Below are 26911 nucleotides of genomic sequence, written 5' to 3'. Positions count from 1 at the left end.
TGTATGGATATGCATCAGCATTTTCATAAATTAAGTGCTGACATAATGCAATACTTGTGATTCTGAAGTTATTTTAGCAAATGAAGAAAAAATAAAATAATTCACAGCCTTCAAAATCAAGTGTTTGATCTTTCTGATCATTCATATGCTTTTTTTTTAACAAAATCACTCTGAAGTCAGCTCAATTCAATCAGACAGTAACCAAAAATGTTGATAATTGTATAGACTTAGAGTATTAGTTGCTACAGAGAACAAGTTGTTCTTTGAACAGTCAATGTTCATAGTGTTCTATCAGTGTTAATGAAACTGAAATTCAGAAGGATTTGTGTTCTGTGTCCCTACACTGCCTCTCACTGCAACACGCAGTTTCTTCCCTTTCCTTTTCCCAATGCTTTCAAAATCTCCTGAATAGCTTTTGGACTGTAGATAGTGACAAGCAGTAGGGTAAAGCTGATTTTTGACTAGCATTTATGCTGATGGCCTAGCATACATTACAGTGCATATATTGCCTATTTAGCTAAATAGGCAACAGAATGTAGAACTTTAAAACTCATGCATCAGCTTTTTCTATAGCAGAAGCACTAAACCTTCTCCTATCATGTTGAAAGTTGTAGCAAAATTGCTTGCCATGCTCTATAGAACGGAGATGGATGGACAGAGAGAATGTGCAAAGGCTTATTTCCTTTTATATTATTTACTGACTTAAAAAATTAAGCTGATATATTGACCACAAAACACTAAAGTTTTATCCTGCCTTCTATGATTTTGGCTATGGTGAAATCACAAAAACAACATTGTTTCATCTTCTATTACCGCAAAGTGATTTGTATGAATGACTATAGATAGAGATTGTCACATTTTTGCTTTTTCAGCTGCAATCACCATCTATACAGAAACCAAATTACAAGACTGGTGTTCTCACTGTTTACACTAGACTTATTTCATGTGTTTCTTATCCTTGCCAATCTACCAGTAGAAACAGATAAATTGTCTCTATGTAAATTAGATCAAATCTTTTGCAACTGTTGCTGTCTTTAGGAATCAGTTAACTTTTTTTTTCTCTCTCTCTCTTTTTTTTTTTTTTTTTTTTTCTTCCAACTCCTTTGAAAAGTTCTTTCTTTGTTTCAGGGAGTGAGCCTTGACTTTGATAGATTATCACAAGGCAAGGCCAATCACTATCTTGAATGTATCTAAACCAATTCAAAATTAATCAGTCAAGAGTCAAGCTTAGGCTAGGATCATCTTTTCTGTGCTCTCAGGGGACCAATAGATACTAGTAGTATGGCCAATACAGCTGATATTTATTTCCATATAAATACGAGGATTGAAATCCTCTTTAGACATTAAGAAAATCATTGTATAGGTAACAACCATATATATGGTAAATTCTAGCAGCAGTTCCTTTGGGATGCCTAGAAAGATTCTTTTTACACTTTGTTCTTTAAGTCACATCTTCTGATGTTTATAAAATTATTTGTTTTTAAAGCTGTTATATAGATGTAAACTACTGTTATTTGAGTTTTTTTTTTTTCTTTCTTAACATAAAGAAACAACATCTCTTGTCTGAAAAATATATCCAGAACAAGATTTAATCAGAAGTTACATTACTTGTTTGATTGATTGATTCAGCTTTCCTGTTATTCATTCAGTGAATGAAACAATGGATGCCTCTTAAAATAGGAAAAAGAAATATAAACACAGAATTAATGAAAGAAATAGGAGACAAACTTTTAAAGGAAGGAGGGCCACCCGACCTGCTTATACTCCTGGCTATCCCACAGTGTTGACATTTTGATTTTCCTTAGACAAAGCTGACTATTCTCTGGCAGTAGTCACATCTTTATTTTTTTTTTTTTTTGATCTGTTTTATCTGAGCTTTTGCAAATGTATAGACTCAAAAAACAATGTGGATCCATTATAGGATGAGGCACAATACATCGTCATGTAGTCTTATGAAATGTCTACAAATCTTATGCAGACAAAAGTGTTTCAGGTGCTCAGAGTAAGATAAACACTGTTTGGGTGTGAGTGAGGAGATGCTGATGCTGTCAGTCCTTGAACAGGCAGGGATACAGCGGTAACAGGATTCTCACTTCACACATCTCAGATAAACTCCTGTTATCCAGAGAAAGCACCCATCTCCCCCCCTGGTCCTCCTGTCCATGGAAGAAGGTCTGATTCTTGTGGCACAGTCAGGACTACAGCTTTGGTTCATTGTCATTTAGTCTGCGGTGATCAAAGACAGGGTTGCCTGTCTTTTACAGACAGAACTGTTGACTTAATTTGCATAAATCATTATCCTCTCTTATTTACATTGCTAATTTTTGCCACTGTTCTACCTTCTTTCACTTGTCTTCTCCCAGATATGCAAGCTGGCCCTACTTCCTTTTCTCCATTGGTCTCAGATTTGGTACATCCATACCATACTGATATCCCATGTAGATAATGTCAGCGCTGTAACAGTTTTATTGATAGGGTTATATAGGTATTGCTGGTCTTGCAAGATTACCTTCTGATAAAAGTCCCTAACACACCCCTCCTATTCCTGTGAAGTTTGGTTATTTCCCATGTAACTCACATTTAGCCAGGCTTGAAAACATTTCTCATGGTTTTTTCTGCAACTTTTGTCAGCCTTTTAGCTGTCAAGTGATTTTTCATGTTATGTCAAGGTAGTTTTTCATGTCCTGCTCAGTTAGCTTAAATTCAGTCTGTGGCCTACTCATTTGCCTGCACCCCCAAAACATGCAAGCTAACTCTAATACAGACAATATACTAGCTGTAAACTACATTCAGAAAGGAGACACAAAGACAGGTTTTATATTTGAGCATTTATATTCAAGCACAATATCACACATACTATGATTATATGGCTTCTGGTAGGTAGTCTACCTGGACTTGACTGAGGAAACATTTGGGACAAGTTAATTTGCTTTTGTTCTGAAAAGGCTGCAGATATATACATAGCCAATTCTGTTCCAAAAATCTTTAGTACATACATATAACAACAACAAAACAACAACAATAATAATAAAAGTGGGGGAGTGGATATCACTGCACTGTTTTTTTCTAGTGTCAACCAGGAAGTTGGTGGCAGGTGAAGATTATATTCCAGCTTTACTGCTTACTTCTGTATTTCTCTTATTTGCTTTTATCTGATAAATAAATGAAATTTTCGATGATATGGAGCATCATTTTAATACCTGTCTGTGAACAAGAAAAGAACAGCCTATAAATCTTTGAGAACTTCAGCTTCATAGCTTTTGAATATCTTTTGTCATCTTCATCTCATATGGGAAACAAACAAACAAAAAAAAGCTGAGCAGACAAATCTTATTTGTGTATTAGATACAACACACTTACAGTTTGTTGTTTTTTTGTGTTTTTTTTTTTTTTTTATTTTATTTTTTTTATTTTTAAATCTAAGATTTAAGACTGAGTTGATGTCCTGAACACTGGTTCTTCCCTGAAGTTGCTGAAGGACATGGGTGGCCAGTCAGTGACTTGACTGAGTTATGGTAGAGAGTGTTGATCAATAATGAACTGCAAACACAAAATGGCAGCAAAATGGTTACCAATGAGAAATGTTAATAATGAAATATAGGAACTAATGTGGCTGTGAAAAAAATGTTGAGCAGAAAAACATATAGATATGCCCTGTAAATGAGCATTGTGATTTTTCAGATGGTCTGGTAATAGTGCTTTCAGAAACTGTACATCATTTTAGGACAAAAGACTGATGAGCTGAACAGTTAGGTTAATCTGACCCTATAAATGCAGCTTTAAATGTGGCTTCTGTTTTAGAAAATAAATAAATAAACTTGAAGTAAATGATCTAATGGCCTGGCATTATATATTTTGTAGTATGGAAGCAAAGTAGAACAAATAAAATTAATCTGTCAGAGGAAACCAACTCCTTTTCCATTGAAAATTTTGATGAAGATCCTTTTAAACTAGATTTCACATAAAAATATTCAAAATGCTGCATAAAATAATCATAATATTGTTCATTAAAATTGATGTCATATCTTTTTCCAGACCAATTATTTACAATCACATTTCAACAAAGATACTAGCCCCATGACAATGAGCAATATTTTCCTGTAGCTTCAAATGTGAAACAAAAGATATTGATGCAGGATTTCTATATTTGTACTGCATGGAATGACTGCACCTCTATGGCATTTTTTTAAATAAATGATTTTATTATTGTTCATAATTGGCGGGGCGTATTATTGTCATTGGTCTGGAAATGCAAATTAATTTGCCTTGCCTCTAAATATCAATGAAAGATATTTTTCTCTATGGATGTTAAAGAACAGACAGAGAAAGAAGAGGGATCCTAATGAGGTCAGAGTTGATTTTTCCCTTCCCTTCCCTTCCCTTCCCTTCCCTTCCCTTCCCTTCCCTTCCCTTCCCTTCCCTTCCCTTCCCTTCCCTTCCCTTCCCTTCCCTTCCCTTCCCTTCCCTTCCCTTCCCTTCCCTTCCCTTCCCTTCCCTTCCCTTCCCTTCCCTTCCCTTCCCCGTTCCTTCTGCATTTTTTCTCTTAAACCACATAATGTAAAGCAGAAAAAGAAACATCTTTAAACAAAAACCCCTAAAAGTAAAGATTCTAGAATGTATAAAGTTTTGAGATTTTTTTTTCTGTTTTTGAGTTTATCAGAGCAGAAGAAGAAATTATGACAGTTTCAGCATTTTTAAACATTTTGAACAAATACGTATATATATATTTTTTTAAATCTCAAATTTCTTAATGTTTATTTTCAATCCTTTAATCCTGAAGTCCAAGTGTAGTATTTTCTTTTTGTATAAATTAAATATTTAACTGGATGTATAAAGAAAAACTTTGATTCTTTGTTTCACCATTTTTTTCCATAATGCCATTTCAGTTCATGTATTTGTTTATTTTTAGAAACTTATCACAGAATCACAGAATCACAGAATTTCTAGGTTGGAAGAGGTCATTGAGTCCAACCTCTGACCTAACACTAACAGTCCTCACTAAACCATATCCCTAAGCTCTACATCTAAACGTCTTTTAAAGACTTCCAGGGATGGTGACTCCACCACTTCCCTGGGCAGCCTGTTCCAATGTCTAAAAACCCTTTCGGTAAAGAAGTTCTTCCTAAGATCCAACCTAAAACTCCCCTGGCGCAACTTAAGCCCATTCCCCCTCGTCCTGTCACCAGGCACGTGGGAGAACAGGCCAACCCCCACCTCTCTACAGCCTCCTTTAAGGTACTTGTAGAGAGCAATAAGGTCGCCTCTGAGCCTCCTTTTCTCCAGGCTGAACAAGCCCAGATCCCTCAGCCACTCCTCATAGGACTTGTTCTCCATGCCCCTCACCAGCTTCGTCGCCCTTCTCTGGACCCGCTCAAGCACCTCCATGTCCTTCTTGTAGCGAGGGGCCCAAAACTGAACACAGTACTCGAGGTGCAGCCTCACCAGAGCCGAGTACAGGGGGACGATCACCTCCCTAGCCCTGCTGGCCACACTGTTTCTTATGCAAGCCAGGATGCTGTTGGCCTTCTTGGCCACCTGAGCACACTGCTGGCTCATATTCAGCCGACTGTCCACCAACACTCCCAGGTCCTTCTCTGCTAGGCAGCTCTCCAACCACTCATCTCCCAGCCCGTAGCTCTGCTTAGGGTTATTGCATCCCAGGTGGAGGACCCGGGACTTGGCCTTGTTGAACTTCATGCAGTTGACCTCAGCCCATCGGTGCAGCCTATCCAGATCCTCCTGCAGAGCCTTCCTACCCTCAAGCAGATCGACACACGCACCTAACTTGGTGTCATCTGCAAAATTGGAATTATTAATTGGAATAATTTATTAATCACATAGCTCTTGTGAAATGAAGGTAGAAACTGAGTTGTCTGTTATTTTAAGAGTTTGCACAGTTTCACAGAATTGTAGGGGTTGGAAGGTACCTCAAGAGATCATTGTGTCCAACCCCCTTGGCTTTATTACTTGGCAGTAGGCAAACTCATAGCTTGAATCAAAACATATTATGAAATGAAAACATGAAAAGCATGACAAACATTTTTTTTTCATGCATGAGGACTAGGGAATAATGTGAAATTATTCATATTTTATAAGCACTATATTTTTATAGTGTTGATTTTAGATAACAGGTATGATGTTTATTTTTCTCATGATACTTGTCTTTAATATCAAAACTTCATCAATAGTCCTAATAGACGGGTAAAACCAGGCTTTCGTGGAATCATTTTTGCTGGTCTGGTACTAGATAATACAAACTGTTTGAAATAACTCCAAAGCATCATACCAATATATCTTCCCACTCTCAAGATTTATCAGTTTAGAATCTCCTTCATAAGAACTTCATTCGCTACTGGAAGAGGGTTATCTACTCTGACCTTCAAAACACACATCTGTGGTTTTTAGCCTGTTTTACAACAGAGTTTTGGAAAAGCAGAAAAAAGTAAGTTTCATTCCATATTGCCATCATTGCTCTGAAAATCTCAAGTTCTAGGGCACCAGAAAATTGTTGCAAAGTTGAAATATGGATAGCAAAATAATACAAGAAACAAAATTTTTAAGGAGAATACTATGTATATTTGGTTAAAAACTGATTTTCCAATGTGCAAATTGTTCTACAAACCATTTTGTAGGTAACTACTGCCCTACCTGCTTGTTAATCTCAGGCTTTCAAGTTCCAAAAACGCGTAGTCAGAAAAACATACAACATGCCGCTAGGCACTTACTAGCTATCAAAGCAGGCCTGATAACCCCCCCCCCCCAACGAGCTTTACTCCAGTTCCTGCCTGCCTGCTGTACCGTATATGCTGCTTGCACAATCCCTGAGGAGTCTCATTACCAGGGCTGAGTTGGAATGTTTTACTCTAAACAAACACTGTAAACTGCACTGTCTTTATAAATAAAATTATCCTAGTCAGAAAGCTGTCCTATTACTTCAAAAGTATATGCTGAAAAGTCGATTAAATTCCTACTGTCTTTTCCATTGGAGCTCTCAAAGGAAGAGTGCTTCTGCTCTTGTAGAGCCCAGCCAGCTCAGCAGCCACATTTAATTCGGCATTGCTTTCTCTTTGATGTGCAGTGACAAGCAATGGGCTTTGGCTGCCATACCAGATGAGGAGAATTGTGCTGCACTTGTCAGGATTTCAGTAAGGTGGGCAAGTTTGCATGCAAAGACTGTCTGGACATTTCAGTAGCCAGAACAGTGGTGTGGGGACAAATGCTTTTGGTTAGGCCTTATCAGTTCTGATAGAAACTTAGAGTAGTGAGTTATAAAAACACTAAAATTAAGAATGGTAAAACACAGTTCTCTCTTGCTGTCCTGCAGAGACCAGGAAGTTTATATTATATGAATGTGACTTCTGATAGAAAAAAAAAAATTAAAAAATATTGAAAAAATAGCATGACTGTATTCTTCCCTTCCCTTCCCTTCCCTTCCCTTCCCTTCCCTTCCCTTCCCTTCCTTTCCCTTCCCTTCCCTTCCCTTCCCTTCCCTTCCCTTCCCTTCCCTTCCCTTCCCTTCCCTTCCCTTCCCTTCCCTTCCCTTCCCTTCCCTTCCCTTCCCTTCCCTTCCCTTCCCTTCCCTTCCCTTCCCTTCCCTTCCCTTCCCTTCCCTTCCCTTCCCTTCCCTTCCCTTCCCTTCCCTTCCCTTCCCTTCCCTTCCCTTCCCTTCCCTTCCCTTCCCTTCCCTTTTTATTTTTTATTATTTTATTATTTTTATTTTTATTTTTATTTTGTTTTCTTGTATGATTGCTTGTTTTCTGCTTGTTCAGGCAGTTCCATAATAGGATGATAGCATGGCATCTCAGCTGAGTGATAGTAAAATGCCTTCTGAATCCCTGTAACATTTGCATTAGCAGTCGTCAGTGGACAACAAAGCAAGTGGAATCACAGTAGCATTCTTAACTGGTGGAGAGGATGAAAAAACCTTCTAGATAACTAGGAGATATTTGTTGGAATTAATACAGAATTGGAAGAATACAGTCTCAGTGGATGAATTAAAAGAAGTTCTCAGTCAGAGGCAGCTGTCACAATTTTAAACTGAAATTTTAGGTCAAACAAGTATCCCTTTGAAATTAAAAATATACAGTCACAAATCTCCACTCTCCTCAGAGGCAGCAGAGTTTGTTATACTTTACCTCACAGGCAGGTGGGAAATGGATTTAAGGTTATGCTTAGCCCATTCTTGTTCATTTTTTTGCGCTGTGACATTCAAAGTAAACATTCAAAGTAAAGAACTGTACAAGTGTAATTGTATTAAGTGGCTCCAGGCAGATCTAAAGTTATTCCCTTTGAGCTAGAGCACTGGATTCTGGATTCCCTGAACAGATTTTCCTTCTTTGGATGACTTTCAAAGCAGATTGATTATCAAACATCTGTCAGGGTCACTTTGAGTACGATGCAACTATTAGAATTAAATCAGTGTTGGGAAATCAGTGACAGATGTGCAAACAACTTTTTTTTTCATTGGTTTTAAATGGAAAAGAATGTTTTCTATTTTACTTAAATGACAAAGTCTCTGGTATATTTCTTTTCATCTTGTCAGAGTTGTTTTATATATATATATATTTTTTGTTTGTTTTTCTGTTATTTCTTATTATTTTCAATAGCAATTTTTCTGCCCTTCAACAGGCAGATGGAATGAGACACTGCATGCCAGATGTTTATGGAATAGCTTGAATCAATAGAAGAAACTGCAGACCCTTTTTCACCAGCCCAGCTGTGTGTATATATGTACAATAAGAAGAAGCTTCCTTTATCTTTTTTCTTTAGGCTGTTTTCTTATGTCTGCTAGTCTTGAGTAGCAGAATTGTACTTTGTTGATATATTGTATGAATAAAGGAAAATTGAAATAACCTGTGACAGACAGGGTTACTTATCTCCACTGCTGCTTAAAAGCAAGAGAAGGAAGGAGGCAGTGCTCTACCGTGTCATGATAGAAAGAGGTGTACCGCCAGCTCTCCCTTGACCTTGGAATGGTGCTTTCAAACAGTACCAGAAGTAGTTTTGATCTCCATTAAGTGCTGAAAAATCTTTTAAGACCCATGGAGAATTTGCCTGAATTGGTTTCTCCAGGCACTCACAGATGTCTCAGAAGTCAGAAGTCCACACGCCTTCTAAGCAAACAACTGCGTATTAAAACATATCTTTGCCAACACATAAGCACTGCAGAGATGGTAGAAGATGGCTGTAAAGTTATTTATGAATCTTTCTTTGCTACAGTTTCAGACAAAGGCATGCAAACTCCAGAACCACCCATAGATCTTACCCATGAGTTCAATTTGCCTTTTTTATCCTATTATTCTAAGGATTCTAAAAATCAAAGGATTTTTCCCACATATGTTCAGATTATTTTGAGTATGTGTGCAATCCTGGTTTCAAAGTGAATATGCTTCAATTCAGAGCAGTTTTGCCAAACTCTTAATCCATATATCCACTTCTATCATAAGCTCAACAAAAGATCACTTAAACCTCCCAGCTAGGTGTTCAGTTTCCCATAGAAGGAAAAACATAACCTTGGTGTCTTCCTTCATACAACTTCCTTAGAAGTAAAAGGAAAATTGAATGTTTTTCATATTCATTTGAAAGTACAAAACAGCTTTAGCCAACTGTCTGTATTTGTTTTGCATACCTCTATCTAGTTTAAGCTGAAATACATCTGTTCTGATTTGGTTAATGATAGAGTAGAAATCTGTTGCAAAAGAGAAAGTTCTTGAAACCATGGTACAGAAATTTGTGATTGGTAATACTGGAACTTTTGTGATGGAAATTGATTTTAAGATGACATCTCTGCTGCTCTGTTGGTCACTACACTCCAGCTAATAAGGCTGATGTGATAAGGTACAACCATCGAATCCATGGCTGTGGATGGGGAAGAGTTTGTTCAGTGCAAGTAGCATGCAGTTATTTTGAGCAACAGTAGCCAAAGACAGGATTAGAAAGGTAGCTATAACTTAAAGTCTGACTGCACTGTCAATGTCAATGTTAGAAAGAGATACCAAAGCAGGATTTAAAAAGCCTCTCTGGTGTCAGTAGCTTAGTGAATATAGGACTTAGCAAATCTCATGCCGAATTGCATTTTGCTATGGCTGCACTGTAACTGCAACCACTTAGCTATAATGTGCTTAAGTCTGCTGTGTAGACATACTGGACATGCTGTCTCAGATATCCAAGACCTCACTCAGCCAAAGATATAAAAATATACAGTGTATTTTCCCTGCCAGTGATTCTGCAAAGTACCTTGTGTGGGTTGGAGAATTTCACTCTTGATTACCTTTTTTCTTGTGATAGTTGTAGGTTTATTTGCTACTGGTTTAAACATTTATTACACAAACAATCTTTCACACAACTCAGAACTTCAGCACACAGCTAACTATTAGCATAAATGCAAGTTTTATTGACTGTCATAGGGCCTAAGTCTCTCTATAAAACTAACCATATTCTCAGTTTGCCCTCTTTGTGTCTTCCCTCTTCCGAACTCTGACAGCATTTTCCAGAAATACCTTAATGAAAGTCTGTAACTCACTAATTACCAAATTCTGTCACTGAAACTGTAGTTCAAAATCTGCACAAGTTAATAAAACCTCTCTAATGGCATAAGTTGTATCAATTTATAAGCATAATTAAAAGTACAACTGAGACTAACCAATTTTTCACCTTTTGAACATCTTCCAAGTCCCTTCTGACTTCATTTAATGTGGCAAATAATGTACCAAATAAAATGACAGACATTGAGTAAGATACAGATAAAAGCCTGAGAATAGGAACCTGTGTCAGCACTAGATTGGTGGTATCAGTGGTGTCAGCACGATAGTGTTCTGGAATTTTTATGCCTGTGGACGATTTAAGCCTGTAAGGCTCTACAATTCTATCACCTTTTCATTCCTGTTTGTTAATATATGTGGGCACTGCTGGGGAAAAAAATAAAATACAAAAGGGAACAGAGTCTTGACTGTGATTAGGTGACACTGACTACTCTAATTGGTAGTCACTTCCCCCAGGGCAGCCATATTGCTTGCTCTGAAATGTCATAAAACAGAGAACCATTTTCTTGTATGTGTGTGTTGTTTTCTGGTTGTTTAATTACAGCAAAAAGTGGTTGGGAAGTATTTTTAAAAGAGATTTGTCTCCTGTTGTCAGCTGTCATTGAGGTGGATGAAACTCAGCCTTACTACAGAGGCACTAGTTATGAGATGGTTTGCTGGTGGCTGAGACAATAGGCTGCACATTTTTAAATTGTATGAAGGAGGACCTATTATGTAGGACTCCTTATTACTGTCAGTGTCACAACATCTTGCATTATTCAAAGAAAGCATTGCTTCCATCCATCAGTCTCCCCTTTGCTGTCAAAGATGCAAATACAGGTTTGCATTGCTTAGGGGAAAATTGTAATATAAAAGTGAGGGAAGAAAGATGTCAGGAAAAGTTAAATGATATAGGATGAAAATCCTCGGGGGAAAGAGCAACTGGAGCTCTGAATTTTTATACTTGCTGCATAATGGGAAAGAAAGAGGAAGAAAGTTTCCTTTTAGGAAGTGCTAGGGAATTCACGTCTTTGTATATACGGATGCCTTTTTCAGTGTAAAATTAGCATGCAAGAAAACATGATGGATATATCTGAGAGAAAGAATTAAAGGAAAAGGGAACTATTTCTACACAAAGATCAATTATTAGGACTGAAGGCAAGTCAAATATATTAAGAACAGGACATAAAAAAGTAAATTACATAGCAGCTAAGCATATTTCAGAATTCAGTAATAGGAAATATCACTGGTCAGATTTGGGAAATGACACTTTTCCCACTAAAAGTGTTGATTTATTGAAGCAAGACTTCTTGGGGCAAAAGACTGGTATCAGTGAAATTATAGCCCAGCAGCTGCTTTGAAAAGTGCTTCAAAATTAATTTCAGTGTCTCATTTGGATTTATTTTTTTAAACAGTTTTCTAGATTAAAAATATTTTTCTTAAGAAAATGAAGAAAATTTTAACAGCTTTTAAAACTTTTGTAATTAAAAGAAGCATTTTAGGATGGTTGAAATAATTTTCTTACATGGTCCCAAAGCATCTTAAAATATATATTTTCAGTCTTGAACATTTTCATTTGTTAGTGTTCATCCTATTTTGAGATGGGAATATTTTGATATTTTGAAATGCTTTGGTGTCATGGAAAATGTTTCCTGTGAAACTCCTCTCCCGGCTACCTCTGTATGTGCTGTTCTCACCTGGGAGACTTCATTTAGAAGAATCCAGGAGCCTATCCATGCAAGATCTCCATGACTTGAAAGACTGCAGAAAGGAATTGAAATCATGATTTCATAACAGGGTCTGTAGATTCTGAACAAAGTTCCATGGGCTCAGGCTGTGGTATTTATGTTCTCTACAGGATGAATCCATATGTTTCCACATGAACAATGTCACTGTAAGGCATGCAAGTCACAGAACCCTAACAATCAGGATGTATTGTTTTATTTTTATTTTTTAAATTTCTATTTTTCATTTAAAAAATTTTCATGATGTATCTCTAGAGTTTTCATATGGAAAGTGTACTCCATTTGGTGTTCCTGTCAAAGTTACTGAGGGGAGTTAATTTTATATTTAAGTTGGGACTCAGTCAGGTTTTCCTGCCTCTAGTGCTACCCAGAGAGAAGGGCTGAAAATAGAGAGCAGCTGTTCATCTGTTGACTGATCTGATTTCTGTGATGCTGCTCACTGTACTATTTGAAAAAAAGATATATATTTTAATTATAAAATGTAATCATGAAATATTATTCAGGTATTTTTAATTTGTGAAATCTTAGGGAAAAAAATCGTTTCCTAGGTGATTTCCTGGAAAGCACTGCAGACTCCATAAATTAAAACAAAACCAAGTGGGGCCTTTGTAGTGTCCCTTTATGTGAACTCTGCTATATTGAACCTGCCTGCTATTATAGTGATACCTTCAGAAATGCATTCTCCACCTATTAATATGAAAACCCTCTTAGTCAGGGAAAGACCAGCATTCTGTAAAGGAAACCTATTATATTTCAAGTTTTGCTGCAGAATTTCAGTTTATTTTACAGAGAGAACGTGGGAATTGCTTCAACAGGAATAGAAAAGCAATGGTTTGTTATGTGTTAGAGAAGAGGCAAGTCTGAATTGTATTCCATTTTCATTAGCACACTTCTTATCTCCTGTAATTAGCACTCTCACCATATGTAGAATGAAAAAAAAAAAAAAAGGTTCAATTTATGTTATAGAATTGGTAGAATTAGACTAATTGATTAACAGCAATTTCCCTCTTCAAATAAATGGAGCCACATGATAGCTGCAAAGGATACAAACAAAGCCTGGAGTCTGGTAAGAATACCAGTTTGGAATACAAAGAGATAAGGACCAAGGCCTGGAGTCTCAAATTAAAAGTAAACCATTTCTATATGGCTGCCTTCCTCATGACAGTCTAAGCTCAGATAAGACAGCTGTGCCAAATCAAAGAGATGGCCTTGAGCTCAGGCAGCTGAACACCTAGGAGGGGGAAAAGGGTCTCCTGGCCCTGAAACTTCTTTCTCACAAAGAAAGCTACTTCTGCACTGTTTTCATTTTCAGTGGAGAATTGATCCTGGCTTCCAGTTCCCAGTCCTTTTCATGCCTTCACTGAAACTCTATCCCTTCAAGAATGCAGAGCCTGTGGGTCTTGATCTCTTTATCTCCCTCCTTATCCGTCCTTCTTTCAGTGGCCTTCAATAACTCTTTCCTTCTGAAAAGTGCTTAAATCTTTTAGGATATTTTGTTTTGCATTTTTCAGTGAGATCCCCTTTTCTTCCTTGAATTATCCTTTGCCACTTTCTTAGTGTGTTTATATGCAGTAGGATATATGACTATAGAAGATCTAGATCTGCTAAGTAAATTAACATGGCAAAGCATGGTATTGGGTATTTTAATGTTAACATAGAAATCAGTAAGACTGCTCAAGATAAAGAAGATGTACTTCAGATATATCTTTATTATCTTTAGGACAAAAGGATAGAAAAGAAACAATATAAAAATTATGAGTGTCTGGTCCAGTTTTTGGACGTTGTTATGTTGACTGTTGGAAAGATTAAAACTTGTTTTAATTCCTGCAAATTTAAGTAATCTACGAGCATTTTGGAACATTTCTCCTTAATCCCTCTGTCTAATTTCAGATTTTTGATGAAGCCTTCTGGAGTTCTGTCTCTCCCCAGCTACAGAAGTATTCTGAGGTAACTTCTCTATTACTTTAGATACTTACAGCAGGATTTTCCTCTGGATCTTTGCTTCCACACAGATGTACAAATAAAGTTGCCTGGAGATTGCTTACTAACAGGATAGCAAATGAAAGCTATTATTTTGCTAGCAGAGAAGAATAGACCTCATCATCCATAAGAACATTTAAAACCATTGCCATAAACAACAATGGAATGATCTTCCATGGGGAAAAAAAAATAAAAATTGATATTTTGACATTTTTGATAAAGAAATAGTAGGTCAAAGAAAGCCTTCTGTTGCTTTGGTATAGAATCATCAGCTAGATTTAACCAATTAAGAAATCTGAAAGTGTTAAATAAATGAAGAGAGTGCAAAGAAAATAAAATCTAGGGATTGTGAAAAGCAAAAAATGAAGTGGTGAAACACTGGAAGCTAACAAACAGTACAAAACCAAAAGCGTAAGGAAAAGTAAGGAAGAAAACCCAGAAGTTAAGACAGGTATTACAGAGCCACCTTTTGCAATATGAAGAGGTATAAAATAATGATAGTTGAACAAAACTGTTTCAATAACTTCTTTAAGAATAATAAAAGATGTATAAAGGTATGAATTGGTAGGTTCATGAAAATAGTCCTTTGGACAAAAATCCAAACCTTCAAAAGCCATTTTCTGGTTCAGTTTGTAAATGGTCTGTCAGATGAAAGAGGATAATGTCTCTAGACCCAGCTTGATCAGGAATGTCAAAAACAGCCCCTTTTAGACTTTGAGGCTAACAGAATTTCAGTATTGCTTTATTTGTGCAGATTGATGTCCAAAATATTTACCTGAAGCTTCTATTAATCAAGAGAATTTACCTATTCAGGAAGGGATTTTGAAATTGTGTGCTCTCTCCTGTGCCACTGTTTTCTTTCATTCTCTCAAAGCTTTCTGGTATTTGCTTAAAGGTAATTGATCCTTTCCCACCTCCGTAAGCAGAAGCTTTTCAAGCTTTTCCAAATGTACTTTAATTTCATTAATCTCAATTCCTGTTTAATAGTGTTAAATTCTGCAGCAAATTAAAACCTCATTTCTGAGTTTGAATTGTATCATGTCCTGTGAGTTACATCTTGATATTACTATGTGCCCAGCTGCCCACATAACACTTAATAACCTGAAAAGAATTTCATAGTTACGGAATCACAGAATGACAGAAGTGCAGAGGCTGGAAGGGACCTCAGAAGATCAGGGCCCAACTCCCCTGCCAAAGCAGGTTCCCTAGAGCAAGTTGCATAGGTAGGTGTGCATATGGGCCTTGAATATCTCTAGAGAAGGAAACTCCACAACCTCCCTGGCCAGCCTGTCCCAGTGTTCTGTCACCCTCACCGTGAAGAAGTTCTTTCACATGTTGGTGCAGAACTTCCTGTGATCCATTTTGTGGCCATTGCTCCTTGTCCTGTCTCTACAAACCACTGAAAAGAGGTTGGCCAAATCGTTCTGTCTCCCACACTTCAGCTATTTATAAACATTAATAAGATCCCCTCTCAGTGTTCTTTTCTCAAGGCTGAACAGACCCAGGTCTCTCAGCCTTTCTTCATAGGGAAGATGCTCCAGGCCCTGTATCATCTTTGTGGCCCTCCGCTGGACTCCTTCGAGGAGATCCCTGTCTTTTTTGTAGAGGGGAGCCCAGAACTGGACACAGTACTTCAGGTGAGGCCTGACCAGGGCAGAGTAGAGGGGGAGGATCACCTCCCTTGACCTGCTGGCCATGCTTCTTTTAATGCATGCCAGGATGCTGTTGGCCTTCTTGACACCAGTGAGCGCATCAGAGAGCCTGGGCAGAGGGCACAGATGCGGGACCAGAGAGGGGCACCCAGCAGGGCCAGGGGCTGGGGGCTCTGCAGGGAGGCCCTGGGCAGGAGGCTGGGGTAGGCCAGGCCCTGCTGGCTGGGGAGGGCCACTCGTAGCTATCAGGAGAGGGCAGTAAAGGCGAGGAAGCAGTGCGTTTCACCAGCCTGAAGGTTCCTGGAGCCTCAAGGCAGTAGTTTAAAACACTTTCTCAAACTGAAGCACCTCTCTGCCTGGTAATACCTACCCTTCGATAGTGCTGCTTTTCCTGGACATGGCGGGGAGGTTCTGGATAATTTAATGGCAGTTGCTTCACTAGTGGCTTATTGCTATAGTTTTGCCTTTGCCTTTTTGGCTGTGGCTTATGCTGCTGGAGGATTTCTTCTGAGAAGGTTGTGGTGGTGTGAGTCTCAGGAACAACATCGTCAGTGTTTATGTACCTTCACAGCTGCATCCAGGGCTTCAGAAGCGTTGTTTCCACCTAGCCAAAAGTACCCTTTCACAAAATCATGGCTACTATGTGTATGCTATTGTTCTATTCAAAACCCAACATATTGTGCGAGTACAAGAATATTCCCCATTCATTCTGTTTTCTGTCCACACCAGCCCATTTTGATTTATAATGTAGTGTTTTTGTTAATGAAAACTTTTGGGTTGAAATTAATATCAGTTCTAGTGAGATTGTAATTGGTCTGGACACTAAGGAAATTGTGCACATCTTGTCCCTCACCTTTTTCTGTGCCAATGCGTGTTTGCCTTTGAATTTGTGTAAAGCTAGGGCGACCTGTCTCCTAAAAGGAGGAATGTTTGAATGGCATAAAAAAACCTCTTGGTATGTTTTGTAGCTCTGCATCCAGGTTCAAGGGAAGCTGCCAGTGAAAGCTTCCTTGTGCCACCCTGGGGCCATGGAAATAACACCTACAATAAGTTTAATTTCTTTCAGTGGCAATTGCCTGCATCCATTTAACAGCCAGGTTATTTTGCTGGTGCTCTGCTTTTGTTTGCTTTGGAGATGTACAAACAAGCATGCTTATAGTTATTAGAAAGTGCCTCACGGCAATAAACAAATTATGCTGCTCACCAAAAGTTATGACAACTTGCAATCTATCAAAATGTGTATGTTCCTCATTGGTCACTATAGTTCATGACTCCTTTATGACTCAGAGCTTTAGAGGGTCAGTGGGTTGAGCGGTCCTTGAGGAGCTCCCCCAGAAAACCGGTCTCTGTGGGTAATCACTTCTAGTGCCTCGACTGCTTGCAGTCATACCACATCTTACAATTCCTGGGGGAACCTTATAATGGCTTCAGTTGGAAGGAAACTCAAGGTTCATCTAGTTCCAGCCCCCTTGCCGTAGGCAGGGATGCCACCCACTTGATTAGGTTGCTCATCTAACCTGGTCTTGAACACCTCCAGGGATGGGGCATCCCCAACCTCTCTGGGCAACCTGTGCCAGTGCCTCACTGAGTGAAGAAGTTTCTCCTAATCCCTAATCTAAATCTCCCCTGTTTTAGTTTAAAACCATGCCCCCTTGTCCTGTCATTATCGGATTGAGTAAAGAGTCACTCTCCATCCTTGTTAGAAGTCCTCTTTAAGTACTGAAAGGTTGCAATTTGATCACCCTGAAGCCTTCTTTTTTGTAGGCTGAACAGCTCCAGCTCCCTCAGCCTTTCTTTGTAGGAGAAGTGCCCTTGATCACCTTTGTGACCCTTCTCTGAACCCACTCCAACAGACCAACATCCTTTGTGTGCTGGGGCCCCGGACCTGGATGTAGTACTCAAGTGGGGCCTCACAAGGGCAGAGCAGAGGGGGGCAATCACTTCCCTCGACCTGCTGCCCACTCCTCTTTTGATGTAGGCCAGGATACACTATTGAGGTCAGTAAAGAAAACTATTTTCAGATTAGATGGAAATCCTGAAATGCCAATCCAGTAATTTCTCTTGCTTGGGTACTCAGTTATAAGGGTAGACATTTAATGCAGTTTATTAAGGGCTTGATCCAAATTCTACTAAAGTTAGTGGAAATCTTTACTCTGACTTCAGGGAGCTTTGCATTGGGTGTATACTGTTTCTTAGTCAAAACAGTACTGCTACAGTATTTGAAAAGCCATAGATAAGATAATGAGAAAGGGAGAGACTGAAACTATGCTTTTACCAATTTCCTAGAAAATTCAATTAACTAGTGATTTAAAGAAGTGGAAAGCACTGGAGTTAAATAATTTTATTTCATTTAGTTAACAATAACACATTAGGTTGTTAAGTTGAAAATCATTTAAGAATCTAATAGGCTTTTCATTATCCATGCTGTTTGATTGTTCATGTTAACTTCAGCAGGAAAACCTGACCTGTACATTTTACTTTCCTCAGATCAAGCTTGCAGATTTGTAGTTATTTCAAAATGTTGAAGAGATTACTTTGTAAAAGATAAATTAGATTTTTTTTTTTCATAATGACAAACTTAAAAAAAAAAAAAATACAATTGCAAAATAATTTTTTGGTGGCTGCGTTAAAATTTACATTCAGGATCTTAAAGGAATTTGTCCATTATCCTGTTCTGTATTTGTCTCTGATCAATCTTTTTTAGCCTGAATATTGAAGTATTCTCTCCACTATTTCATATATTGCCTCTGATTAAGCCCTAAAAATAGCAGGCATAACATTGTTCTATATTTTGTAGTTTGACCTCAAAATTTGTATGCTGCTATGTTCCATTGGTTATGAGATATCTTTGTCTTAAAATTCATGATGTAATAAGGGGATCTATATCTTCTCTGGGGTCATCATATGATTATGGTTGTCGTATTCTCTTTGCCATTATAAGACATCAACAACATTGAACTGTTACTGTTCAGAAATGGTGCTGCTTAGGAGGTCAAGAGTTAGTGGAACAATGAAGTGCATTACAGTACAGTTTTGTTTTTTTGTTTTTTGTTTTTTTTTTTAGGAAACAAAATGAAAACAAATTAATTGTAACTATCCAAACAGTATTAAATATTCAATTTAAGATATTGACTACTTATTTACTTTAGGAGTATCACAAGATATCAGAAGTCAGATCACAAGATAACCTATGGATATATTTAGAAGAGTGCAACTGGAAAAATCTACCATCCCTGAAAAAACATTTTTGAAATGTAATTATATTTTTGTCTATTTGTCAAAAAGTAAAATAAAAGCATGCAGAGAAGTAAGCTAGGCTAAGATCTATGCATACTGTAAGCTCCAAGATCACTTTAATGAAAGCCACAGACTCAGTATGACTCTTCTTATATCTGCAGATCGTAAATGTTAAAGGTGAGGCAGAAAGTTATGGAGGCTAATGGAGAATACTATGACTAAATACCTGAATGAAGCTCTGGGTGATCTCAGCTTTTAGAACTGAGTGTGATACAACATACCTTCAAGGAAATATGACAGTATGGTAGCTTTGATTGTCCAAGACAAAGATACAATTTGCACATAGAGGCAGCTTTTTGCAGTGGTTTTGTGCCTTTGTGCAGTGGTTTGCATTGTGATATTCATGTTCAGGCATTCTGTATGAGTATGCACATCTGCACACTAAAACATGCCTAACAGATATTATGTCTCATTTGTACCGAGGACCTTCTTCAACCTTTCACTTCTGACACATGTAAGGGCATTTATACACATATAATGTTCTAATTAAGCTGTCAGAAAGCATAAAGGTTTCAACATGCACACAGGATGTGTGCACATGTCCACATTTATTGCAGCAGTGTAAATGTGGAGTATTGCTGCCTGGAATAAATGAAAGGTACTCGTGTAACATTTGTGTTGTGGAGACAAGTATCAAACCTACAGAATAACTGTGCTACACATGCAACAAGTGTTTTGACTACTGAAGTAGAAAGGAAGGTATTTTATTTTATTTATTATTTTATTTTATTTTATTTTATTTTATTTTATTTTATTTTATTTTATTTTATTTTATTTTATTTTATTTTATTTTTTATTTTATTTTATTTTATTTTATTTTATTTTATATTTTAAGTTCCATTAGCCAACACATTGTAGCTGTCAATCTTGGCTCTTTTGATATTGCCTAAATCTAGCTGCAATTAAGCAAGAATGTGATTTCCAATACACTTAATAGCAGAATCATATGTCGCCTTGCTCAGCCAAGTGTGTACTTGAGGAAAAGAAAGCAGAAAAGTGACTTCAGCCCAAGGATATGTAACTGTAACTCTATCGAATTGACTATCAATAATTAAGGTCTTTGATGCTTTGAATCATTTAGATAATAAGATTGCTTTGAAGTAAATAAATAACAAATTAGAATTTGTGGCAGTCACAGGTGTTTGGCAAGACCAGCTTGTAATCAAAAGCAAAATGAATGCATTTTACTCTGTGTAATTAGAAAAAGAAATGAAGTTTATATGCAAATTGTAAAGCACTTTACTAAGAGATAACTGGTCAGACGGCTTTTTGTAATTTAAACTTTCATTTACGGAGTGAATTTGCAAAGTATCCATTTTCAATGCAATTTCTGTGCAGCTGGTTGAACTATCTTAGTCTTCCTAAGAGAGAAATTCAAACATCACTGGTACCATGCCAATCTTGTTACAGCACAGTAAGGACAACATATGCATTTTTAAACTTGTCTCTCTTTCTTCCCCTCTGAAATGATAGCAAACAAAAATCCCTAAAGGTTAGGTAGAATTACTTGGTGCCAGTAAATAAGTGTTGTCCTTGCAGTAAATAAGTAAATAAATAGCCAAACCCTAGCAGATAAATAACTAGGAAAGAACTGCTAATAATCCATTTCAAGCATTTTGTGTACAGAAAGTTAATGATAAAGAACAATAAAGGGTTTTCACCAATTGTCTCTAGTGAAGGGGAGTAGATTTCCTCACTGGCTGGTGTTGCCATTTGGAGTATTACTGTCATCTTCAGAAGTCATGCCTGACAGAGAATGCATGAGGTAGAAACTGCTTGGAGGAGGTATGCCAAGGAGAGCATAGAGACAAGTATCTTGGCAGTGAAATTGGGTTTGTTGTGAAAGGACAAGAGGTAGTGAGTAGAAGATTAGTCCAAGGAAGTACAACACAGTGGGCTGAAGAAAAGCGTGTGGAAACACCAAAATAAATGCAGATTTAGAGACAGGAGCTGAGAGAAGGAATCAGAATAGGCAGGCAGGGAATGGAAAGTCTAACTCAGAGAACAGAAGAGACAATCCTTGAAGATGTGCTGAAATTGATTTTTGCGGGGTTTATCTAAACAAAACAAAACAAACAAACAAACAAAAACAGTACTTGGAAATTGCAATGACTGAGAAACATAGAATTAGCTGACATAACCAGGATTTGACATTTTTTATGTTGAACTGTTGCCTATAATCATCATTGTTGCAGATATCATATCTACCCCCTATTGTGTTCAAATATAATAAGATATCCCAGCAAAGGTAAGCAATCTTAAAGAGAAAAACAAGAGGAATAAGATTTTCCTACAGCATTCCTCTTATCACATAAACACTTCCTAAGCAGTGGCTACAAATCAGTGACTGTGAGTATATGATCACACATCAAACTTCTATTTGATTCATACTTCTTGACCTTGCTATGTCACTCATACTATCTCGAGTTGCTGTTACTAGCAGAATTTGTTGCCCTTTGGGGAAAAAAAATAATCTCATATACTGAAAGTACTTGTGAACAAATATGTACTTGTTACTAATAAAGTTCCCTCTTCAAGCATGAGATTAACAAAAGGGATCCACCTGCACTCATTGGTAGTACAGTAAGTCTGTCTTGTATCATTCTAGAGCTGACTAATTCACTAAATTGGTTACCATTCACTCACATACTTTTTGTAGTCTTTCAGGAAATTTTTGCTGGAAAGGCAGTGGACTGCCAAAATGTTGTCTGAAATGTTAATCTCATATATTCACTATTTTTCCCTACTTTTCACAATAGCTGGCCTTTTGATTTTCTACAGCATCCATTTTCTTGATTAATGTTACAATACATCACCTTTATGACTAACTCGGCTCCCTTTCTCTCAACTAGTTTTTGTTGGAAATGGATTGTATGGCTATTAATTATTTCCCATTGAATTCAGCCCCAGCCAGTAACCTTGCTTATTAAAAAAAAGAAATAATTGCATATATAGTGAGCTGCAAGCTTTTGCTTAATTAACATATACATATTTTATAGGGGGAAAAAATAGGAGATTATTTATATCACAATAGGAAAAATGATCCAGAAAGGCCTAAGAAATCTTCTTGCTAAACTCTTCTTGAATATTCATTACCATTTTAAATCATCTTTGTTAAAATCTAAATTGTCATGACATTGTACTAGCTGTGGAAAATTTTTTAATACCCTTGCTATTGACCAATAGCTTGACTACAGAATATTCTTTATTCATAATATTTTGTTATTAATATTTTGTTATTATCATTATAGTGAGTAGAGGAAATCTTAAAACTGCAAGTATAGCAATTTCAGTTCTGGATGCTGGAGCTGGATGCAATCGTCCTAATAAAGTTTATGTGAAGTTTCAGTGCTTTGCAGCAGCATCTTGGAGCATTTCTGTTTTTCACTGCTATCATTCTGTGTTGCTATTAAGCAGGTTCCATGTTCCAAACTAACAGTGATTTCATTAATGATAGATAAAACAATCAATAAGTACCATCTTTGTCTTTCATCTCTTCAGTAGCCATTTAGACATTCACAACTGTAGGTAAGAAAACAGATTATCTTGTCCCAGAATTGCAATTTTTTTTATTGGTACTGATTTCTGGTATGGAATTGTCACTATTACACTGTGTTCTTTTCATCTGTTTCCTATGTCACTTATTTTTTCTCCTGACATCCTTGGCTAAAAGCTTTTTGAAGGAAGACCTATCATTGTATTCTTTATTTCCATACTGCTTAGCAGAACAAGACTCTGATCACGTTTGAAGATCTCAGCCACTATGAAAATAAAATAAATAAATAAATAAATAAGCAAGCTGTGACAGAACTTGAGCAAGTCTCTTTTTATCCAATATAGGAAAGTGCAACAATAAGATAATTTCTTTATAATGATAATTTCTTTATAATGCAGTGTCATATGTTCTTCTCAAATTTGGTGTTTTAAAACAGAAAATCTTCAACAAAATCACTACACATTGGAAAATTAGTTTTACAGCTACACCTGAAAATTGTGCAGGAGACTTCTTGGAAAGGGAGGGATTTTAAACTAAACATTTACTGTTGCAAATTAAGTATTTCCATCTTTTGTTCATAAAAAGGTAAGCATGTCATTAGGGAAGAATAATAGTATCTATGACATACACATAGATATGAACATGTCCACAAATATCAGCTTTTGGAAACTGGACAACATTTGATTAAAAATCAAAAACAAACAATGAGGTAAAAATTATATGCTTTATACTATGGTAGATTCAACAACACGAGGTGGTGCCATCAAATTCTAATTTATGTTATGCTATTACTCAAGTTGTACATTAAAATGAGGGGAGGGAAAATGTTAATAGAAAATTGTTATTCACCCAATGATTATAGCATGACATTAACATGATTTGGATGCCCAAGTTCTAATATCTAGGTAAATGAAGTATCTGAATAGTCCATCCTGCTAAATGCTGCACACTCATTTCTCCCTTTGTCTACAGCTGTAGACGAGGACATTCATTATTTCCATGTGTTGAGCACAGAAATTGATTGCAAATTAGAAGCACATGCTTTTACTAAAGACAAAAACTGAATTATGATTAGACCATAGCTCCAGATTACACCAATATATGAAAATACGTAAGCTTCAAAGGAAAACAGCACCAGATGAATTTGTAAATTTATCTCACAAACATGAAACCTATTCTTTTTCTAATGCAGAACATAGAATTAAAAACTATTGCTAAGATCACAAAGTTGATCTCTTCGTCTCTTACTTTACCACTAAAGGCAAAAGGCCTTTTAAACATTTTATTTTATCCATTCTCGTTCATCTAGCTAGTCTCATCACTAAATGGTTCCTTCAAATGTGAAAAAGAACTAAAAAATAACAAAAAGGAGAGAGAGAGAGAGAGAAAGAGAGAGAGAAGCAAACCATCATTCAGTTTCAATGCCTCATTCAATTCCAAGGTTTCATTTCTTTTATCAGGAGAAGCTGATATTTATAAACCTTTGTGTTGAAAGGTGTGGAGATTTCTTTCTTCCTTTTTATTTCAGCTTGTAAGTTACACATACCTTTGAAAGATTTTACAGGTTCTCTAGTTGAAAGAGGCAGTCATATGCCTGAGGAGATGTACAATAAGAACTGGCTATGGAATATTTTCACTTGTTTGGTGAAGAAAAAATAGGAGCTATAACACTAACTTGGAAATAAGAAAAGACTTTCTTTAATTGGCAGAACTCTTTCACCCTGTTGAAAATAATTTTCCAGGAAAGAAACTGCAGTCTAGTACAATTCTGTTTCAGTAATAAAAAAAAAAAAAAAAGCCCCTTCAGTCTGCACCCAGAGGAACCTGGACTTCCTTCCTATTTAATACTGGGCAAAGGAATATCAATTGAGATCTCAATCCTCTTTTTAGCTTCTGTTCCAAATTTAGAATCTTTGGCTGTAAGTACCAGGATTGTCTCATAGGAAACTCAGATTTTCTTCTTCACTTGGTCACAAGTTTTCTGTGAGATCTTACAAAAGATCCTTGTATTTTAATCTTCCTTAACAATGACAACACGGTACATGCCAAACTATTAGATTACCTGTTGATAAAAACAAGTATGTAAACATATTATGCATGTAAACACTGTATGTAAACATTGATTAGAAAGAACCCTGTAACTTAGTTGATTTAGATGTGAAATGTCTTCTAAAATTATCAAATCATTTCACTGAGATTAAAAATAACAATATTTTCTTTGGAGATTGCCAGTATGAAATATGCATTACTTTTCATCCCATCCAGATTCTCCTTATTTTGACTCTTATTCGGATTGGAATAGGAAATGGCTTTGAAACCTTGCTATTTTCTGAAGAAATTAAAATCTATATTTTAAACAGCTAATTACCATTTTTATTATCATTAAGAACTGCTTTTTCATAGCAAAAGAGAACCTGAGAAAACACTTGAGAATCAAGATTGACTGTGGGCTAGAGGGGTCAGGTAATTAGTTCTAAGCTTTCCCTACCTGGTGCAGCCTGATAACTACTGTATCTCTTGGTTTGTCAAGAAATTGTCTGTTAGCGGGTGGGGAAGGCATACAGTAAGAGGTATTCATTTCATATAGCACAAAGCACATGCCTTATATCAGACAGGTAGAAATTTGTACCAACCTCTCCCCTCCAGAAATCTAACACACCTTGATTCCTTTCATCGTTTTTTGTTTTTTTGTTTTTTTTTTTTTTTTTTTTTCCAGATAAAAGACAAAACAAAGCAAAGCATACAAAACTTTTTTTTTCCCTTTACTCCTTAGCATTTTTTTGCAAATTTTAAAAAGTATAAAATGTGATTTATACTCCTAAAACCACATTTAATATGTTTCTGTTTCTGTGCAGGACCATGAGCAATATATCATTTTGGTTTCTGTCAGCTCATCTATGTAATTCTAATTTTCTTTGAATGGATAGTTTTCAACTCCATTCCTTCAAAGGCAACCCAGGTGGCAAGCTCCTGTCCACCAGCTGTCTAAAAAAGCAGTATTAACAGATGCTTCTGGCTACAAGAGTCACAATCCTTGTTTCTTATACACTTCCAGGAGCATACTCTTCCTTTCTTTGAAGACTGTACATGTATGTGCAGGGATGGGTGAATTTTGTTAGCAGATGGAAAGTCACAGGTGGTTTTGTATGGAAACATAATTAAATTGCATTGATTGAATTAAATGGCTAACGAAGATATGGCCTACTCATTCTACCCTGAATGGGACAAATAGAATGCAGCTCCATACTCTGTAAGTAACCATTTTGCGCTTTTTAAAAGAGAAATTAATCTGGAGTGAACTCACTTGATGATCCCTGACTCTGAATCCTTCATCAAAATTATCATCTATCACCTTGGGATGAGAAAGCAAATCATTCACAGTCAGCAGGCTTTTTCTTTTTTTTTTTTTTTTTTTCTTTATAAATGTGTTTTTGTATTAGCATTTATGCCAGTCACAAATTTGTTGATGCCAGAAAGGACCAGAATTGACTCATATGTGCTTGGGAAGAACATGTTGATCAAAAAACAATTAAGGAGGAAGGATAGTTATTAAAGATGAAAAGAGCAATTTAATTGCAAATACTGAGTATCATAAGCTTTACCACAGTATGAGGAAACACAGTGTAGTTGCTTCATCTGTGTTACAACTCTGACCTCAATTTACACAAAGCAAAAACCTAAGTAAAGTTTAAATAATCTAGGTATCAGGACTTTTGTGTCTGCGGCTGATGTTTGCAGAGAAGTCACTTTGCCATTTACATCTCAGATTACAGATCATTAAAATGTAAGCAGTAATAATTACCAGTGTCACTAAAGGTCTAATGCAGCAAGGTATCTGAACATCCACAACTCTGCATGATTTGAAGTTACTGTCTCATTCACAGGAAATGCTCAGAGCTCTATTTAGGGATGCATCAAGCTCATCTAGATAAATCATTTTGCATCAGCTGGACCAGTAAAGTGAAATCAGACCTTTGTAGGACTGTGACTTAATTCATTACCTGATACCCCATGAGAACCTCAAATAAAAGTCACTAAAAAAAATTATTTTAAGAGCTTTATTCCTGTAACATGGGCTAGTATAAAGGTTTTCCTCATAAATCACAGAACTGCAGCGTAACTGCCCATGTCTCTTCAGTCAGACAGCCTGGTCTGGAATACCCATAAGAAGATTTGTATCATGAGATACTGAGTTCTTCCACCTCCAGATGGAAAAAATAG

The 26911-nt window shown here is 36.7% G+C and overlaps 1 long non-coding RNA gene across 1 annotated transcript; it reads left to right on the top strand.

The window, feature by feature from the left end:
- The first annotated feature begins 13489 nt into the window (after positions 1-13489).
- On the top strand, positions 13490-19882 carry LOC106015229 (uncharacterized). The gene is made up of 3 exons (XR_001187117.5): positions 13490-13658; positions 14156-14212; positions 19047-19882. It is a non-coding gene; the product is annotated as an uncharacterized lncRNA (long non-coding RNA).
- The last annotated feature ends 7029 nt before the right edge of the window (positions 19883-26911 follow it).

Source organism: Anas platyrhynchos, chromosome 5 (genome assembly GCF_047663525.1).
Source record: "Anas platyrhynchos isolate ZD024472 breed Pekin duck chromosome 5, IASCAAS_PekinDuck_T2T, whole genome shotgun sequence".
Classification (NCBI taxonomy): domain Eukaryota; kingdom Metazoa; phylum Chordata; class Aves; order Anseriformes; family Anatidae; genus Anas; species Anas platyrhynchos.
Note: the sequence above shows the minus strand (reverse complement) of the source record. Positions and strands in the feature narration are given on the sequence as shown.